Genomic DNA, 21,661 nt, shown 5'->3' with positions numbered 1-21,661 from the left:
TGTTACTTCTTTGCATTAAGATATATTTGCTCTTTTCAAAATACCTTCAAGCTGACTACTAATTCTCCAGTCCTTAACTTCATAGGCAGTATAAAATTTTAAATGGTAATTGAGTCATCTTTTGAAGGGCTAAAAGGGAGAGCAGAGCATGATGCTGCCAACAGCATGCTGTTTGCTCAGCAGTAAAGTTCATGGAGTACTGCTTTATTCAGACAATCATTAGGTTCAGTACAGGTGGTAGCTGGATGACAGAATCATGATGTACAGAAAATCCATACCCATTATCTGGCACCATCTTCTTGATGTGAAAGATGTGAATTTACAGCTGCCTTTGGAGCTCTGGCCAACAGTGACATTCAGCACAGAGCCTGTGTGACTCCTTGTGTGCAGGGCAGAAAGCTCACAAGCAGAAAAGGTTGTTAGGAACATCTATTAATTTTTTTTTCCTTTTTTTACCATTAAAATGTCTTTTTTTTTCCTTGAAAATTACTAGCAGGACCACACATGGAGGAACAAGACAGTTTTCTAATATCCCCTCACTGCAAGCATCACATTTTCTTCTGCTACAGTGAATTGCATGAGCTCCTTATTCTGTTGTTTTTAAACTGAGTCTGTCCAAATCATTCGTAAGTCAATAGTGCTATATTTTCTGCCAGGTTTTTATCTCATTGACAAATGCAGCCACTGCACAGAAAAATCCTGGTGCACCCCATTCATAACCATCTCTAAAGTTTCCATTTTGCAACAATCCTTGCGCCAGCACTTTCACATCATGAAATGTCTGCTGACTTTCTGAATCAATTTTTTTTTATTTTCAATCTCACCAAAAGTGCCGGAAACTTAGAAACTGATTTACAAAGTGGTTCTCCTCCTTCTTTTAAAAGGCTGAAAGCGTAAGTGCCTCTTTAGTAGTCTAAATCAGATTTTGGGTAGACACTGTTCATCTCCCTTTAGATGAACTTATGTCTTCTATTTTAAATAGAACTCCAAAGGATAAAGTAGGATTTCAAATTTATCAGCAGATTCAAACTATTTCTCTAGGGTGAACATAGCTCATTTTATGCACCTTTAAGAGAGAAACTTTCACCACCTGCAAGGCATTTGCACAGTGCTGAACCCCTGAAAATCTGTGACTGTTATACAGGTTCTGATAAGGACACAAGGTTAGGAAATACTTGGGGACTTAGCATTTTCTTTGCTGCTGCTAACACTCCTATCAAAACATAGTAAAGAACAAATATTAACTGCAAGGAACAGGTTCTGAACTGGTAAGAGTACTGGTTAAATTAATGGAGTTATGCTGACTTTTATTAAAAGTTGAGGGTTTGATTCTCCACTGTTTTCTGTTTTAAAAATATAACCAACTTAGCCTTAACCTCTAATATTTTTTGGATGAGTTGCTAAATTCTCAGATGGCCCTACTTGCTGAACACATAGCATAAATAGCACTCCTCCTTATGTAGTTCTTGACTGACCCAGTTTCTCTGTTCTTCTGAGAAATTCTGGCTGCTGTCTCTTCCTTTCATGTATTGTGCTGCATTTTCTAGTCCTCACTTGTCCTCAAGAGACTTGATGCCAAGTACAGGGCTACAGGTCCCAAAATAATGACACCACTTCCAATTCAGCCTCCACTAGTTTCACCTCATGGATTGAGGGATCGGATGGTTATAAAACCTTTGATTTCCTTGGATTTTGCATACTCCAGGTGACAGGAATAGTATCAAAAAGCCAAGGTAAAAGAGACAATTTATTCAGGTGGAATACAGTCAAGTGTGACTTGCACATGCCTTTCTGTCCCTCCAAAACAGGTTTCTGAATGGTCTACGATTCTAAATTACTTTCCAACAAAATTTCCCTCAAACTCATGTTGTGGACTCCTGAACTCAGACTCTTGGCAGTAACCAAAAGCTGCAACTGACATCTTCATTTCTCTTCTTCTGGTAAGATGAAAAAAAAAAAATATATATATATATAAAACAGCGTGCTCTTCTGCCTTTTCTCTGTAATGCCATTTATCTTGCTGTGATTCTTATGACAGCTTGTAATGCTTCCAGAACTCGACTTTCAAAGCACTTTTCAAATCTCCTTTTGGATGCCAGGGTCTGGCCTCAATTCACCCAGCTGAAAAGTAGCCAAGGGCTTTGTGGAGCAGCAGAGATTTATTTCAGAAGAGTTAAAGGTGGAATAAGCAGTGTCAGGCTGCTTCCCTTCCCCTTCAGCAGTTCTTAAGATTGGGCTTAGCTCTTCCAAAGCCTCCTGGGTGAGACTGGCCACAGGTAGGACAGGAGGGGATATAATGACAAAGCATCATTCTCTCACCTTCTACTGAGGAAGGTTTATCAGCTTCTGAAAATCAAGTCCCAGTGGCAGAAAGAAAAATACTTTGGAAACCTTCATTGTCCTTTATCTCTTCCTGGAGGCACAGAAAGAATAAGGAATACAAGCCACAGCAAGTGGCACAATCAGGGCTATTCATAGGAACTGAGTATGAGATCTGTGTTGCACACAGAAAAATACAGACCCCAACAGGAATGCTTTTAAAAACCAAGACAGAAATTAATTTAGCGTTTATCCTTTTCAGACTAGTAGAAATTCTGCTGTGGCAATCCATGTATCTGATTAAAGCAATTATTAAAAAAACTGAGGGGGTTGAAAACACATGGATACACCATTTATAGCTATTGCTCAGTAACTTGGATGATACTAAAGATGTCATCAAGGAAGGGAAAAGAAATTAAACTTGTTCTACCACTGTGCACTAATTAAACTGTTTAGTGCAGAGATCAGCATAAATAAGGAATTAGCAAACAATAATGTGAGTAGAGGATGATTTGTAATAGCAGCACATTGATGCACTAGGCTCAGATACTATAATTTGACTGGCAGCACTTTATTAAAGTTTTGGCAGCATTTAAGCAGACTGGGAGTGCTGTGATGAAGCTCAAGCACATTAATCCAAGCTCCAGCTCTTGTTAATACTGATGAGTGAAGGCAGTTAATTAAATTATGTATGAAGTAGTGCTGATTAAATATTTCGCTCCTTGCTATAGAATTAACTCTGCTTTATTAACAGCCACTGTTGTCTCTAATAGTGAATGTCAGAGGGACCTCTTCTCAGCCATTTACTTTCATTTTTCTAGCCATCTGCTCAGGTTGCTTATCGTACACATCTATTCCCGCTTCTACTGGCCTTTGAAAGAAACATTTTTGCTTCTCACAAATGGTTGTGTGATAGTGTAAAAGTTTTATTTCCTTACAGAACAGGTTTCAGTGAAAGTTTTAAATTAATTTTTCTCATTGACAATAGAATAGGATTCCACAGATTACACAGACACAGACTTTTGAATGATGCCGTCTCCAGATGGCAGCATTAATGGGCAATTTTCATTTTGCTTTGATGGTGATTTCTACTTCCAGTTTTTACAACATTTTAAATAATTGTACATAAAACCTTTGGTAAAATGAGGAAGAGAAAGGAAAAATCCAGACACATAATCTTAAGTTACACTGAAATTGTAAAGCAGAGCTTGACAAAATAAATAAACCTTCGGAACTCTGCTGAACAACGGCAAGAATTACTGTCCTCACCAGCTGGCAGATATTTACAATTAATCTCAAAGACAAGACAACTGAAACCTCAGTTATTTAGCTGTTCAAAGACAAACATGGCAAAAGCTTATCAGGATAGTGGCAATGGTTTGGCAACAAGTACAACAAAAGCCTCGACATTCTGCAGACACAACGGTTGCTGCTGGACCACGTTTTCACAAAGCCAGGTCAGCGCTCTTTCATCCTTTGCTGAGAGATGTGTGAAGAGTTGGCAAAATACAGGGAAATTTGGTACTGTAATATATGTTGGGAAATAATTCATGCTATAAAAGAATGTATTTTATAAAGATTGTAAATCCAAACGAGTCTCTGACCACAAGCAGCCTGAGAGGCAGATGTCTATGTCTATTCAAATTCCGACATTCCTGAAGGTGGTAGGAGAACAATCAGCATTCAGCCTATGAATAGATGCACGCAGTGTGATGATCACTGTTATTGGATAACTGGAACTTAGATAGCCTTGAACAGACACCATTTTAGGTCACTTTCCTGACTTGTTAGAGAGAGCTCACACCTCGTGAGTCTGTAATAGATAAGGATAATAAACTTCTGAGTGAGACTGCAAAAACAACATCTCCTGAGTTTTATTCACCCTGACCTTGGAGCAAGAAAAAGCCTGGCATTCCAACACAGCTGGAATTTTGAACTGCCTATGAAAATATTGATTTGGGAGTCACAGGCTGTGGAACGGATGAGGAGGAGGCTGACAGCCATCTGTGGAGGAAGCTCTGCTTGTTTCTCAGGGGTTCCAGAGATCATGGCGTGCTGCTGAGGGTGCCAGCTGGCCTGCTGCCACCAGGCTTTTCTGTGCCACCAAACAGTCTCTGGGAAGCCTGCCCATGGAATCACAGCACATATTCCAAACAAGAATTGCTTGGTATTTCTTCAACTATGAAAGCTGATGAGCAGCAGATTTTCTTTCAAAAGCTCAGACTTCCAGGGCTTCACCTGACTGCTTGTGGTGGGGGCATGGCTGTGTGACTCTCAGGAGAGTCGCTGACAGCAGAACTGGAAGTGTTTGCTTAGGACTTTTGTCTTTATTTTTTTTGGCTGCCCACCTGAACACTTCCCATGACCTATTCAAGAGACCATAGCTGAAGAATACCCAATTTACATAATTTTCCATATTCTCAAATCACTTCTGTTCCTTGAGAACATGTGATGGTTTCTCACGTTACCTTTTTGTTCTCTCAGTAAGAAAGGCCTTTATCTAGAAAGAGAAATGGAATCCTCTTCCTTCTTGAAGCAAGAACTAACCGTGAGGCTCCCTCTTGTTTACACTCACATTTAACACTCTGAATGGCAATGCAGTGCAGAGCTGAGGAATTAAAACCTCAAACACACAGGATGTTGGTTATTGCTTTAAGACTGACATGCTTTGGGATGCTTTATAACAAGGACATCTTACTTCATTTAATTCAGTTAATTATAATCAGTTTAAAAATGGAGATCAGAACATGAGCTACACACCAGTCTTACATAATTACATATAATGTGTACCTACAAACACATTTTGTAGTTCTTCCTGATCAAATTTTAATTTTTTACCTCATTACTACAATTTTGGTTGTGGTAGAATTCAGAAGCAATTCCACACACTCAGATTATTCTCTACACCCTTTATACTGGGGCAAATCTGAGGTAAAAATGGTGAGAAGAGGCTCAGTCCTGGAGACACTAAATTTAGAATGAGAAATACCTACAGAACACGGTGAACTCAGTAGGTGATTCATTTCCTGTTGAAGATGATTCCTAAAAGCTCAAGTATCTCCAGAAGGTCACTCCCACCTTCAGAAAACAAACACAACAACTTATTTTTAGAGTTATGTAGAAATATCTTGCCCACACAGTAAATTGGACATATGTTCTTGGGTTCAGCTGCCAGTTTTGTTGAAGAATTCTGGTCTCACTGTTTTTACTAAATAAAATTTTGCATTTATTTTGGTCAAAGCAAAAACCAAATCTGGATAAAACCATTGACATGCTTGATTGTGGGTTGCTGTTACTCCTCAAAGTACATTCCTAACTTTAGATTACTGCAGCTGAAAAGGATGCTGGATTGAACACTTGCTAATTGGCATTGCAAAATCAGATTGAAAGTGGTAACGCTTCTGCCGCTATCCTTTGCAGAATATGGAAATTGTTGTTTCTCTATCCCAAACATCCTCTTCCTCTGCTGATTGGCCCCAGTAGCTTCCTGTGTCTGCACAGAACACTGCACACTCACCAGGCCATAAATGAGGGAATGAAGTACTCAAACTCTTGTGATCTTTTATCAAATTTATTACCTGCAGTAGGCTCCATGCCAGAAATGTGCACAAAATTTCTCATGTGTAAAACTGGGATGTATTTTTTTGTAGGTGAAAGTAGAATCAGGCTGGTCTGAGGGTTCAATGATTAATGCTGTATTTGAAATTTTAAATAAGCTCAGCTCCCCAATTCAGCTATCACCGAAAACATTGGTTTGGATAAAATACTCCACATTATTTGCAAATGATAGGGTACAAGCTATTTAAAATAATCACAAGAGTATTCTGAAGGTGTATGAAGAAACTAGAGCTGAGCATTGTGTACAGTATAGTATGTGGAGTGGTGAAATTACAAAAAAAAAAAAGAGCAGAGTAAAAAGTCTTGAAGAACAATAAGAAATGGGGTAAAAAGGTCAGAGAGACATTGGAAACTACCAAGATGATCCACCTTCTGCATCTACAAATAAAACAATAGGCTTTTCCCAATATTTGTTGGCTGATATTAATTTGGAATTAGATATATCCTGATTTCCTGTGGTGTTTTTTTCTAAAAAATTGATTTTTAAAAGCCCAAATCCTATCAGTGACATGTTCACAAAAAATATTCAATGTTAAAAACCATTAAAAAATGCAAAAATAAGGGGACAGACTCCTGAAAAGACAATATTGGGAAAAAAAGGTTTTGCATCCCAATAGTTGTTTCAATTCTTAAAAGCAATTAAAAAAAAATTAAAATCCAACCTGAAATTATTTGTGCATCTTCATGCAAAGACCTTGGCATTCCAGGAGCACTTTATCCATCTTCACACATCATAAAATTCTACTAATTAAGTTCTCGCTTGTAAAATATTTAATATTTGCTGTTCTTCAACCACTAGATGAATTTTTACCACACATATATTGTTTCCTGGTTTTATAGAAGGCATGCTGTAGATAAATGTTTTGTATATCAAACATTTGAATCTTAAATGTGAAAAATCCCTATAGGTGTAGGTATATATACAAATATAAATGTGTCTGTATGAAGCTCAACTGTAGAGCCATATGGGAAGGAAGATGGTTTTAAAAAAGACGCTTGACAAAACCCAAAAACTCAGTATTAGCATGAAGAGAACAATGACATTAGAGGCTGGTGAAATGTAATACTGTGATCTTCTTTGGCTGTTGGCGTTTTGGATTGCACTACACAATGGCTAGGTCTGTTTGGAAGTTTTGGTTGCAAATATAGGAAGCAGAATTTGATCATTTATTAGTGCAATGCCTAAAGATCCAGGATTTTCTGCTTGTTCTTTGGAGCAGGTGGTTTTATGGAGCTCTGCTGAAGCATTGTGGTTTAAGGGATGAAATATCCAACTGAGCTCATAAAAATGCTAAAGTTTCATCATTTCTGTTAAGCTTCTAGTGAATTCAGACTCTGACAATGAACAAATCTGGGCATTAGCTCAGTCAGCCAGTGAGGAGATGTAAATGTAGTTGGGATTATGTCCATCCATAATGTGAAATTCTCTATGCATCTGCAATTCTGTCCATTCATAGTATGAAATTCTCTCTGTATTTAAGTTACTTTCTTGTGAAGTATGGTAGGGACAGAATGGAAAATCAAGTTGCTCTGTGACAAGATTACCCACAGCTATACGGAGGTGAGGCACTGTATCATCTTGACTTCTCTCAAAATATGTCACAAAGTGAAGAGGCAAGTTAGGGAGTGAAAACACACACCAAATTTAGAGTCTCTGAATAAGGACACTTGAATCTCGTTCTATTTGTTAAACTCCTGCTGTAACGGAAAAGCACTTTCCTAAAATACCAATTTCCTGCATATTTAGCACTACAGTATGGAGGACTCCTGTGAAGTTCAAGACAGTTTTAGAAGTTACATCAGTAGGAGCTTTGGCATAATCATAGAAGAGCATGTTCTGGGCTGGAGTGCCCAGTGCACTGTTTCTGACTGCAGATTCTGGCTATAAAAGCAGATATGCCAAGCCACAGAGTGGAACATTTGGAGGGAAAGTGAAGCTTTGCTTTACCAACACAAGACAGAAACATTCACTGCCTCTCTCTGCCCAGGTATGTTAAAAGGCAGAGTTGCTGACAACTCTTTAGTGTATAAAAGTGTATGGAATTCAAGGAAGAAGCCAGTGCACCCCTCTGCCCAGTCCCACAGAGGTGATGTCTACAGACAGGTGATGGTACAGGATTTAGTACCCTGTTCTTCTCAGAGGCAGATGTTACTGCAGTTTAATGCAGCTTAGAAAAAATGTAGGTGTGTGATTGGTAAGCAAAACCACATGTTTAAAACACTCGTGAAAACATTTTCTTACTAAAGCCAGCTGACATCATTCCAAGAGCTTTATATTTAAAAGCCTGCAACCTCAGAATCCCCTCTCCTCCAATTAGGATCAGCATGCTCGACAAAATCCTCAATGTAAATATATGGCCCAGCAACACTATTAGGTACTGAGTAGCTGAACATGTCTTAATGTACATTGTGCATGAAAACCAACGCAAAATATTGCAGGACAAGGTCAAGCAGGAAATTGAAAATTAAATGCCAGTATCTTAGTAACAGCTTCCTGAAGGGCACATTAGAAACAGTTTACCAGAAATCTTTCCAGAAGCAGGCAAGAAACGAGAACATCTTTCACTCAAACCCATTTCTGCTGCCTATAGTTCTTTAAAGTCATTTAACTTTCTCTGGATTTCCATTTGTGGCAGGGTTTAGGAGGTGGGGGGTTAACTGATTCTTCAGTTTTTTTACTCCACTTTCAACCCCTAAGAGAACAGAGGATACTCTTCCAGGCACTGAAGTTCTTACCTAAAGAGTATTTAAGTTCTTTGGAACTTTACAGAAAGAATGATGAGGGTCTTCAGGCACTAAATGATACAGTAGGTGCCTCCTGGGATCATCTCACCTAAGCCACTTAGATGCCAAACTCTCAGAGACTTTTGGAAGAAGCTCTGTATCTCAGATATTTACCTTCTTTTCCTTGGCCAGTTATTTGCATTTTAAAGCACTTGAATAAAGTTTGCAGATCTGCCCATCAATCTTAACAAGCCCACAAACTGGAACTTAGATTGCTAAACTGTGGAGGCCCATGAGACTGCCAGGGAAGGATCCATGGCCATGCCCTGGAAGGGTAGTGTTGCAGAATGAGCCATTTGTCGGGGATGAACCATTTGTCGGGTGCACGGAAAACTTGAGACGCTCAATATGAGTGTTCAGCAAGCTCCGTTTATTTAGCAAGAGATTCAAACTTTTATACACACAAGAATTAAGCTCATGAATATTCTGCAAGCCAAGCGATCTATTGCTTAAACTATACCATCAACTCTTCCTCATTCTTTTGGGCCTACATTCCCTTTTCCCACGTTTCTCTGTCTACTTGTTATCATACCCAGCTAGGCCCAAGGCCACGCTATCTTGCAGGTGCAACAGCTCAAATTAGGCTGAGTCCAGTACTTTTCCAGTCTTTAGTCAGCTAAAATCCCAACAGGGTAGACCATAGGCTCCAGGTATTCCCCACAAGTTAAGCTGAGGAAAAAGGCTTCCACCCTGGTGCTATGTGGTGCCATATTGATTGATCCCAGTTCTGCCTTCCCCATTGGCCAGTTGACTTTACCCAACCCTTTTACCATGTCTGTACCCCAGTTCTAGAAAGTTCTCTGTTCCCTGTTTCCCCATTGGTCCTTGTATCCCCACCTATCCACCCAGGCAATCCCTATTGGTTCTTGCCCTTTGCCCAAACGCCTTCCAGTGGAGACGCTTTTGGGAAGGTAGCAGCAATTCACCATCTACTCACACTGCCACACTAAGCCAGTTCTGAAAGTGTAAACTGTTGGGAAAAAAAAATCCTGTGTTTCAATCTGCACTTTTTAAATTAAAATGTCTGTGAAACCAAGAAAGTTTCTTTTTCTCTCTATTTCATAATATTCACATTCTGGAGCTCCTTCATGTCTTTATGTTTACAATCTAATGGTATTTCAGACAGAGTTTTAATGCAAAAACTATGCAAATGCAAAATGTTTATTATGAGAAACAGATACCAATAACCATAAATACTCATGACTTGATGTAACAAGCTGGAAGAGTTTTTGAATCATCTTCTACAGTGATTACTTCCTTAAGCAAATATCTGAACCTGCCCAGATGTAATTTATTAATGTATTAATTGAGAGAAGGCTGTGAAAAGAGGAGTTACAGAATCAGCAACAAAGGACAAAAAATGGTAAGGCAGACAAACCTGCGAAAAGGAGAAGTGCTTCATGTCTTTTAGTCAATGAAATTTTTGCCACTTTAATCAGTACTTTTTCTCTGGCCTTTCCAGAATTCCATTTGGGTTTCCCTGAGAGGTGTAGGAATTGAGTCATATCTCTACACAAAGTGTAGTGACTGGAAAAAACACAGACCCTGTTTTAAGTCAACAGAGTCACTTTATTAAGCACACACCAGTATTTATATGTTTTTTCAGTGTACAAGTTTAGGATCAAACTATGCAGCCATAACGATTAGGAGACTAACCAATCACGCAAAGAAATCGCAGAACAGACGTTTCTTGCTCTTTTATCTTGGACACTTCACACATTCCACACAGCCTCCACAGTCCAGTACTCTGGGCTACTTAACTGAAGCATTTTCACATAGGTTTTTATGGCTGCAGATGATCTTTGGTATGCACTTTTCTGTCGCAGTGTGATGTAATACCCGGTTTCAGCTATCCCAGTTCCTTTCCCAGGTGTGCCAATATTTTCTCCCTTCCCCTCCCCTTGCCTTCTGCTGAGAGCTGTCTGTCAGTCTTGGTAGGCCAGCAAGGGCATCGTCTGATTGGCAGAGTTCAAAAGATGCCCCTCAGCCCTGGGGACACTGGGCTGTCCAGGTGCCACTTGTCTCCTGAGACTTCCTCCCTCCTACCTGGTTGGTGGCTCCCTACCCCTTCCCTGCCCCTCTCCCTGGGCTTAAAAGACATGGAGACCACGCGGTTGCTGTTCTGTTGCAGCTGTTGCAACATTCAGAGGTCTGTGTGCTAGGAATAAAGCTCTGCATGAAAACCCTCCAGCAGGACCCATCTCCTTTTTTCTTCAGCCTCGCCTAAAGCCCTTCCACCAGAGGTAAACCTGAGTTCCTGCTTGCCCACACTTGTCCCAAGTGCCAGCTGCAACATCCAGCTAGCCGAAGGTGTTTCTGAGGTGAAACCACCTCAGCTGCCACCTCTGGTCAAGCAGCAAGAGCCAGACGAGCCCAGTAATATTGGGATCATATTCCAATACTTTCGCATGGGAAAAGGGTGCTTGTTAAGGTCAAGAGGAGCAGCTGCTTCAACACACAACTCTTATGTCACAGCTCAACAAATATGTAATTTTCATCTTTTTTCTCATCTTGGTTATTCTTTTTTTACTAAATGAGGCACAGGAGTTGCATGAAGAATCATGTAAAATAAGTTGGGGAAAAGTATTTAAAATTCTATCTAAATATTAATTTTCTCTGGACAATGTTCTTGACTGGGAAAGTAAATCTAAGTCTTTGGCAGTGAGAATGATGTGACCATTGCCCTGAGACAGTTAAATGGCAGGAGTTCCATCGGTTTCACCAGGCTCTGGGTACAGCACCACCTTCTCCCTACTGCACTCTCTAAAACTAAACCAACACAAGTCCTGCCACAAAGCAGTGAGCCCATTAACATAAAATTACAATGAGCAATAAAACCTTGAGAGACAAGTTTCGCTATTAGTTTAATTTATACTCCGGTTAACCAATTTTAAACGCACACTAAAATATTAAGTAATTCTGAAGATGTCAGTTTGTGGATAATAGAGCCTGCCAAGGTCATGCAATATAAGTGTTTCAGCCATAGCCTATTAGACTTTAGTCATTTGTTCTTTATTTTAGGAAAGCCTAATCTAAAGGAAGAAAAGCCATTTGAAGATGCCCAACTGCAGGACAGGAAAAGCAAAATGGAATCTGAACTCCCTCCAGGGAAATGCCCTGACATGCACTGGTGAAAGGGGAATTCTGTAGCCATGACCCATGTAGCCCAGTTTGGAAATACAGAACAGTTGACTCCATAATCTGAGATGTTCTCTCCTGTGTCATATGCTGTATTCTGAGTCATACAGAACAGCTAAATCCTGCAGTTCTAAATTGGGACTAAAGCTGGGAATTACCTATCACTCCCAGCTGCATCCTGATATGGCTTTAACTGCACCTGACTGAGATTTGGAGGAGCAGCTCCTCTCACAGCTGAGCATCCTGTTCATCCTGTACCTGTTGCTGCTGTGGTAACACCAGCATGATGCCAGTGCATAGGTCTAATCCTCCCATTCAGCCCCTCTCCTCCATGAGAAGCAAAGTATTCAAACGTGATTTCCTCAAAAAGCACATTATTAGTGGAACTGCAGTGTGAACACTCCAGGACAAAAGAGATGGTGGCTCACTGCACAGCTGTGGAAATAAATAATTTCACTGCAGTTAAAAAACTTGGAAGAGATGGTTTGAAATAAAACCATTATAAAGGGAACACAATCTTGTAAATATTGATTTCTAATATTTTTAAGAATCAGCTTCTGATGGCCTTTATTCAAGGGCTGTAGCATTTGTCTCAACAAGCAAATCCCACTGTTTCAGTGTGACCTATTTTCAGACAGAAGTAATAACCTAGGATTTTCTAAACTGGCAGCAGCTCTTCCTTTTGTAGCAACTACTTCAGCCAGACTTGTATCATAATTATTCTAGTGTAGAAACCACGTGATGCCTGGATTTCAGAGACTCAACTAAACCCTACTTGACCAATTTTATAAGCAAGGAGGAAAAATCTCATCTCTTCATCTATCAATTGAAATGTCATTCTTTTACTGCAAACGTTTTCAGCCTTTGGGTTTCATTTTGAACTGCAACAAGTGGCTGTGGAATGGGGCTGTTCCTTGGCCTGAATATATCCACCCTCCTTCCTGCCTTGCCTCTGAAGTTATAGTATGAGACAGTGCCAAAATGTCATTGCAGATAATAATTTGTAACATTCCTCAGCTCTATTAAAGCAGTGGCAGCTCTGGCAATGCCTGTGCAAGAGGTGCCAGGCCCTCGGTGCCCATCCTGTTCCTTCTCTGCTGGGGCAGCTGCACTGCTTCATGTCACTTAGCCAAAGCACAGGACTGAGTCAAAGGATCTGCAGGAACATTTTTTTCTTCTTTAATCAACAGCACAGGGATGCCAGGCAGACCAGCTTGATGGCACAGGCATATCTGAACTGGCTGCCTGATTCTCTCCCAGCCTCCAACTGCTGCCTTGAACTCAGCTTATCCATTTTTCTATTTATTCTTCATCTCATTTCATATTTGGAAAATGATCTCTCTGAATAAAGACCATCATTCCTCACCAAAACCATCCTGACGAACTCATAGATATTAAAGACACAGGAAGAAAAAATTAGAGGAGGTCATAAAAAGCAATCCGTGCTCTGGTGTCAAGTGAACATCTTCCAGTGTGACCTGGTTATTTTGTGCTCCATCCTTGACTATTTTTATCGGTCATACAGACTCTGAAAGGCTGCAGGCTCTGAAAGACTGCAGGCCAGGATGTTATCTACAAGCACTTGTGAATTACAGACACATTTGCACTGCTGTAGTTAACGACCTGTCAGGTTTCCCATTATGATGTTATGTTGTTATTTTCAGGGTTTATGTCCTGGCTATAAAGCTGGTGACTGCTTGGTCTGGAAACACTAATGTATTTTTTTTTGTACATTTTATAAATATAAAATGAACAAGTGCCCTAATATAAAATCAGTTGCTATACAGAAAGGTAAAAGGTGACAATTTTAAGTAATATTTTCAGTGCTAGGAAAAAAAATCAATAAGATTCGGGAAGGTTCCTTTTTTGGGCAGATTCATTAACCATAATAATGTGATTTACAGCTCGCCGGGGCAGCAGGTACCCAGAAATGCATTAAGTAGATGACTGTATTTTGTGGTGAGTTCTGAGAGGATAAATCGTTCACACAAACAGTATGTGCCCAGATATGCCATAATGGGGGTGATGGTATAGAATATCTGTATTTTAATCTGTGTAAGTAACAGCTTGTAAAACTTATCCAAATAATAAGTCCACATCCTCCTAGGCAGGCAGATTTAAATGGCGAGCATGGATTTTGCTCCTGAGTATGTTCAATACATTCATGGTTCAGTGAATTCAAAAGTGACCTTTTTTAGAGAGGTGTTATGACAGGAGGAAATTTTCACTAAGCAGAAATGAGTGGTTTCAGACTGTCAAGTCTCCAGCAATTCTCTATTTGAGGAGTCTGAGGAATCCTACACATATACGGACTTTCAGAAATAACATCAACTTAGCAGGTTAGTGAAGAAGTGCTATCATCAAATAACGTTGTGAATCTGTATATTCACAAGTAAAATCATAGCTGTCTATTAGGAAAGTACTTGTGTACCATAGGATGTATCCACCTTTAGGTAACAGTCTCATTTCCTTCTCTTTTTGATTTCTTAATTAGGCAGGACAGGATTTGACAGAGAGGTTTTTTGTTAGTACCAGTGAAGCTTCAGTGACAATAACCAACAGGCAGAGTTACTCTGTGGAACCACGCACACAGCAGTGGTGTGATTTTACTTCACAAGAGTTAATTTTAACCACAGATGAGGGTGTAGCTGTAGCGACCATATTTTTCTTTGTATGATGTGGCAAATTCTACACTAAATTGCACTAATGAGATTTGCACACGGTGTTTATCTAAAGTCCTTACTGGTGCTGTGTCCATCACCAGTGTAATCGGAATAATCTTCCTGAAGTCACTATAATATGCTGACGTGAACAGTCTCAGTGAAAGAGAAGCTGAATTCCTACCTGACAATCGCAACTGTAATTGTAGTACTCTTGAAATTCTTTCGAGGTATTTTACAAGACTAATTTTTCTAAGTGGGATAATGACAGGAGTAGCAGTGGGGCAACATTTTAGTGCCGCTGATTATCCCTGTTTCCATGTTATATTGCAATCCCTTCCATTTCTATCTCATCCCACACAGATTTATGGCAGAAGTACCCAAGCAAACATAAGCTGGAGCACTGTAACCCTTCTCTCATTAAGTCCAACTACATTCCACTGGGGAAGAACATTATTGGCACAGAAAAATACTATTCCTTATTATTCTCAGTGACTTCTTTCTCCAAAGGACACTAACTTCTTTTACACTATACCATGAAAAATATATAAAGAGGGTTTTTATGTAGGAAGTGATGATTGCTACTGTTTTGTACAAAAACACATGCACACCCACAAGAAAACTACTACTACAAGGTAATTAATAGCCACAGCTCCAAATCCCCTCTTTACATAAGGAACTGTGGCAGATGTCTAGTCATTTTCAGAGTGAATTATTAGCTTAAAAAGGTCCTTGATTCTCTGAGCAGCAACTAATTCTTCTATCAGATTTCTTTGTGCTTCAATTCTACTCCTCTAAGTTGTAGTTACCACTAAAATGTCCAGTGCCAAAGGGTGTCAAGAACTCCTTAGATACTCTGTGAAGATTAGCCTGTCAAGGCGTAAGGTAAAATAAAATTTTCTGGATATATCAATACATACATCCAGCATTGTACAGGAGCCTTGCTTCTGGCCCTTAGAACTTTCCTGAATAATCCTTCCAAGTAAGTAGCTATGAGCTTTCAGTTATTAATGACTTAGTCACAGACCATTGTTTCGACTGCTTTTATACTCTTGTCAAGAATATCACAGAATGCTTTGGGTTGGAAATGACCTTAAAGATCATCCAGTTACACCCCCTAAACCCTTTTCTGTATACACCAGTGTTTATCCTTGGGAGTCCTTCCCTTGCTTTTAGGTCACAGTGAAGAACCTAAGAAAAGAAAGATTACTAATACTAGTCTTAACCTTTTTATCCCAAACCCCAATTTTTGATGGTCCAGCTAAGGTAGTGCACAGGAATGATCCTTCTTTTCTCAAGCAAAAGCTTAAGAGGATGTGCTCATCATGTAAAGATGAACCCTTGTAAGATCACACAGGTGGCTTTCTGGCTTTTCACTTCAAGGTTTTGTAGAGATTGTAAACACACAGTGTTGTAGGACAGCACATTTTGGATACTGCTTTCTGAGTATATGACTGCCCAAATGGTATTAACCCCCTGAACTTCTTCCCAGCTAGAAGCCATCATTCATGCAGGTTTTAGTACAAAACTTGTACAAAACTTGTACAAAACTTGTACAAAACATTCCTAGTACTTAATTGTTCTTTGTGCTTATAGCCCATATTTAGTGTCACTGCAAGATAAAGAGCATCTACTTCAGGATAGTGGGAAAGAAGATTTTCAACTTCATCAGTAAATATCTGGAGTACTCCCATATCAAAAACATTATCTAACCTAGCAGAAAGTGTGAGGGACAATAAATGTGTTTTACTTATTTGCACTTTCACGAAGCAGAAGAGGGACACTGCTCATGTCCTGGCAGGGAAACCTGTGGGTACAGCAGGACAGGCCCTGGACAGCTGGTGGCACAGCAAGGTCCAACCTGGCACTTCATGTGTTGGTTATAACAAGGGAAAGCTTGACCTTTGCAGTGCCTGGTGGGACTAGGAACAGGCAGGAAGACAATTTTAATCATTTGGTCATGTCAGGATAACAAAAAAAAGGCCAGGGTACATGTGCTGCATGCAATTTTCCTGTCATGGATACCAATTGTAACTGAGGAGGAAAAGCCACAGCTAAGAAAGATAATCAGGGTGTTAAAAGAAAAGGGATCTGAGACACATTAGCAAAGAACTGTGTTTCAGTCACAAGTTTGTGACGGTTTAAAATTTTAGGTCTTCAGAGTGCTTTACTGCGATTAGTTCACTTTGCTGGCCCCCTAAAACATTTTTTTTCCTTTCATGGAAGGACTGAATTAGAGGGAAAAAACAGCATTTAGAGATCTGTTTGCAAAATGGGTGCAGTTACAGGCTGTATGTAAAACAGTGACTTTATTGAAAAGGACAGCATAAATGTGTGTTCAAAGGCATGGGAAGGACCTGAAGACAGCCAATTTCTGAGTTTCATGGCGGTAACAAAATCACCTGTAAAGGGTGATCCTCAGTCCCAAGCTCCTCGGTCAAGTGAGAAGAGGGGCTGGGGGAACCAAATCACGGTGCCACCAGGTATTGTAACTGGGAAAAGTCCATGTTGTATTATCTCTAACCATCACATTTTTTTTTTTTTTTAAATCTAGTCTCCTTTCTAGCTACATGATTTTAAAGAGTCAATTTTCGCAGAATCACCAAAAGAAGTGAGAAACCACTTATATGAATATATGAAATATATATGAAATATATTTCCTTCAAGCTGTCTTTAACTGACAACCAAAGCTAACATATTACATATACTAACCTAAATTCAAATCAGTAGGTGAATGATTTCCAGTATCTATGTTCTATCACCCTGAAGAAATGAACTGTTCCAAAATATTCCTTTCTGAAAGAAAAACTGCTATTATCGTTCCAATAAATAATTATATACGGGTGGTTAACTCCTCAGAGGCATCAGCAGACTGCATGACTTTGAAGGGTGTGTGCAGACTGTTTAAAGTACTGCTGCAGCTCAGACAGCACCACTGTTTTCACTGATAAGCAAAATGCACCAGATGGTGAGTGACGCTGCAGCCTCCTGAAGTTCCAAAATAAGACCAGGAGAGATGTTATAGTTAGAAAAGTGAGCAGTGCCGGAGTAGGAATCAGCAGGTTTGGTTTTTGGTGTTCAGGCAGCCACATTTAAGTGATCACCATCTCAGTGTATGATACAGACCCCCCTGTGACTGCAGGGTGGCACAAACTGAGAGCTGAAAGTTTAACAAGTGTGTGGGTTTGAAGTTCTTCATCTTCTCAGTTTCAAGCCATGGACAAACAGGTTATGGTCCTTACAGTAACCTGCACATCAAAGGTTACTTCTGAACATGTACATAAAGACATTTCTAATTAAAAAAAAAAAAAAAAAAAAAAAAAAAAAAAAAAAAAAAAAAAAGCTCAAAGCTGTAATAAAAGAAATTTTAAGCCCAGACAGGAGAAACTAGGGACACTAGAACTGCCTCTGTGGGCCATAACAAAAGCACAAGGGGATAGCAAGAAGTTTAAAATGAGGTTTTGGCACTCATGATGAAGCTTGTCAATTGTTTCAGACTTCTTCTCCCTTGCATATTGTTATGAAATGCATTTGGAGGCAGTTTCTCAGTGCCAGCTGGTCAAGGTTAGGGCATAATCCCACCAACAGGTTCCTTGCAAAAGGTAGGAACAGCATCACAGAACTCCAGCAGTCTCTTCCTTTTTAGTGTAAAAGAAGTTGTGAAGGAACCATGAACAGGGAATTTCTCATCTGAGAACCTCAGGAAAAAAGGTGAGCTTTGACTGGCGATCTGTGGCCAGTCATGAATCCTAGTGGATGGAGATCTTCATCTGGAATTAGAGTTCATTTACAGCTTTTACTACATGGAAGGAGAACATCATTTGCTCCCTCAGCAAGGTTCACTCATTTGATGGATTTCCTCCTGTCAGCTGAGGGTGGCACTAGCACCCTGCAAAGTAACTTTAGATTTGGCGTGATTCAGCAGGGGGGCCCAAAGACAGTATCTTCCCTGGGAACAAAACCTTTACATGCTTGTACTATCACATAGTCCAGAATTTCCACAACAGGATGGAGGTTTGCCAAGTGCACTCTGTGATCACAAATTAGATTTAACAACCTTTATATTTTATGCTTACCAAAGCCTACTTTCATAATGGTATAAAAAAACAGGACCAGTATGAAAAGGATCAATACAAGCACAAAGATTATCAAAGGTTATGCACATCTATTTGAAGAAACAACAAGGTTATCAATGAATTTGGAATATGAGTATCTTGATCGCCTAGAAATTGCTTGCATCACTTCAGTGACACCACATATTCACAGTCACAGCCAAAGAAAAGACATGAAAAAGGTTATTTAAAGGTGTTTTAACCCATTAAAAACTACTTTGATATTCCACACCGGAAAAAGTCTATGTAGTAAATGTTTGTAATAATATAAATTATTTTATTATTATGCAAATCACCATGCATAAAGGAAAGTATTCCTTCTTCATCCTTGAACACTCCCCAAAGTTTAATTTGAAACCTAATTTGCATTCAATTAACATTTTGAAGTTCTACTTACTTTCTACTTTGTTTGCCTACAAGATTTAAATTTTAAGAGCAATTCTTTGCTTGTAGAACAGGTGAGTGAGATGGAGAGTGGTTTCTGCTCCAGTAGCAGATACACAAACCCAGCCTTGATGAACTTTCCCTCCTGCATTTGAGAACTCTGCATCTCTCTTTCAAGGCTGGGCACCAAGACAGACCTGAGCCACAGTTCTTGTGCTGAGAGAACCTGCAAGCTCTCAATGCTGCCTTCTCTCAGAGCACTGAAAGAAGCAAATTTGGGAAAGACATTGTGAGGAGTCTTGTAACCTCATTTCTGTCTACATCTTTCCCTTCTGTGAGATACACATCACTGACTGCAGCTAGTGGCTTATAGCAGGAAATAACCTGTGATCAGATGAACATTAGAAAGGGATTTAAATTATTTTTTTCTAAAATCTATCCCAGAATATGGGTAGTCTGGTTCTGGGGAATGTAATGAAATATGGCCTGATTTCATTAACTGCTCAATGGCAAATCTGCACAGGATCCAATGCGTTTTTAGGACTTGGCTTAAATGCTTTCAAAACAGACTAAGCAGAAAAACCTATGACTAGCACATTCTAACCCAGGCATATTGTGATACACTCCTAACTGCATTCTTACACAGTTCTCCAAGGAAGAAGTGAGAGTTCAAAGAGAGACAGTGACTTTGCTTTGAAGCAGATGAAAAGTATTTACCCAGCTAAAGCTGTGATAGACAAACTCCGGCAACTCCTCCTGGAGTGTTTTACAATTATATTGCCCCTAATTAATCATCTCTGCATTTGAAGCTGCTCCCCCAAGCAGTTACAGAGCTGGATTCATGTCAGTCACATTAACTGAGACGCCAGTTTTGAACGGCAGTGACAGGCTGTTGTACAAACACTCCTTTCTAATATCTTTGGGGGTGTTCACTTCCAGCCCTGGGTCAGGACAAACAGCTGTGGGAAGAAAACACCCTGGCAAGATGGCTGTAGCTGTTTGCTTCAGTGCACATCAGCAACGCCAGCAACAGCTCCTCAGTCTGCCTGGCAGCCCTCACATCTCAGGTGCTAACTAGCATCTAGCGTGAGATCTGATATGGGACTGCAACCAACATGGACAAACTTAATATGCATCAGCAGATCCTTTGTGATGTGTTAGTCTGAGAGCACAGCCACAAACGCAGCCTTGAAATACTTTAAATATGGTTTTCAAAGGCTCCCAAATCTAGGATAAAAAATTAGTTGTTTGTAAAGTCTCATGGGATTTTTCTCTTCTGCCGAGGCTGACATGTTGCAGAGTTGAATTTGAAAGAAAGGTACTCCCAAATTCCTCTTGCTTTCTTCAAGGTTGCTTCAGTAAGCTGTTCATTACTGACTTTCTGGACCAGTTCTTGAGAACGTGTGCTGGGTAAGTCAGATATTCAAGACATTGGTAATTCAGGTTTCCCTCAGAAAGGAGGTGTTCTTCCACACCATCTAAAAGGTCTTCCTTCCCAGAAGTTTCTGAGTCATCACTGTTTCCTCATTCATATTTCAAGGATGTACCTAAGCCTAAATGTCCCACAGTATTAAGACTAGAACACCACAAGCATGAACTGATCACAGGTTTCTTTACATTGTTGTTGGGAAGGATGAAAGTTTGACAAGAAAGACTCACAGATATGTATGATTGGCAGAAAGATTTTTGAATGTAGAATCTGAAGAATGAAATAGAAATGAAAGCTGGTTTTGATAGAGAAGAAAAGAATTGCTGATACAGTTTTACTGGATAACTAAGAAGGCAAAGGGTGTGTTAGTTAGAAGGGGTTTTATGGCTTAGAGCAAAGGATAAACCCACCTCAAACAAGATGTTTTTACCAAGAAGATACCACAGGCAAACAAGACTGCCGATGTTGCAAGTATAAAAAAGGTCTCAGAATTTTCCACTGCAAGAAAACTGATAAACAACTTCTAGCCTAAACTGTAACATACTAACTTTTAGTGATTGCAGAATACTAACATGAATATGGTAATTATAGTAGTTATGACAGGCTATAGGTAAAAGTCAAAATATAGAATGGTTCTTCTGTATTAAGATGCTGAGCAAAGAAAAGTATATAATGCATTGAAACCAAAATTAAAGAGTCTTCAGGCTTGTTTGCAGCTAGAGCTGACAGCTGTAAGCACAGCTCTGTCATCACGACCCTGGACTGCTGTGACATCTTGGATGCAATAAGCTGTCTGGAGTCCTGCATCCCTCGCTACAGCTCTTACACATTCTGACAATTAAGATTATTTTTCTCAGGAACTTTAAGTTTAGGCCTGTTTAGCAAATATTTTTTTCATTCATTTTCTGCTGGGCATCTACCTGAATTATGCAACTCAGGAAGGCTGAAATATCTTGAAATCAGGTGATTATATTCTCCAGGTTTCTTCCTCTACTGTCACCATGAGGAACTAAACATGCACAATACACTGGAGTGTGTCTGACAGCCCAAACCAATCTCAAGTACAGCTGAAAAGCTACTCTATGCTGTGTTAATATGCAATTAAGCTCCAGGCCTGTGGATTTTCACAACCATTTCAGTGCCAGAAATGTGTGGGCTGAAATACTTAATCTCATTTGCACTAGAATTCTGAACAAGGCAATCAGCATTTTGGGAAT

General features: G+C 39.7%; 1 protein-coding gene across 1 annotated transcript in view; it reads right to left on the bottom strand.

The window, feature by feature from the left end:
- The window catches only part of CA10 (carbonic anhydrase 10), a 149,976-nt gene that overhangs the window by 91,967 nt on the left and 36,348 nt on the right, over positions 1 to 21,661 (bottom strand). The gene's annotated exons all lie outside the window — the stretch shown is intronic.

This window comes from Melospiza georgiana, chromosome 21 (genome assembly GCF_028018845.1).
Source record: "Melospiza georgiana isolate bMelGeo1 chromosome 21, bMelGeo1.pri, whole genome shotgun sequence".
Taxonomy (NCBI): domain Eukaryota; kingdom Metazoa; phylum Chordata; class Aves; order Passeriformes; family Passerellidae; genus Melospiza; species Melospiza georgiana.
Note: the sequence above shows the minus strand (reverse complement) of the source record. Positions and strands in the feature narration are given on the sequence as shown.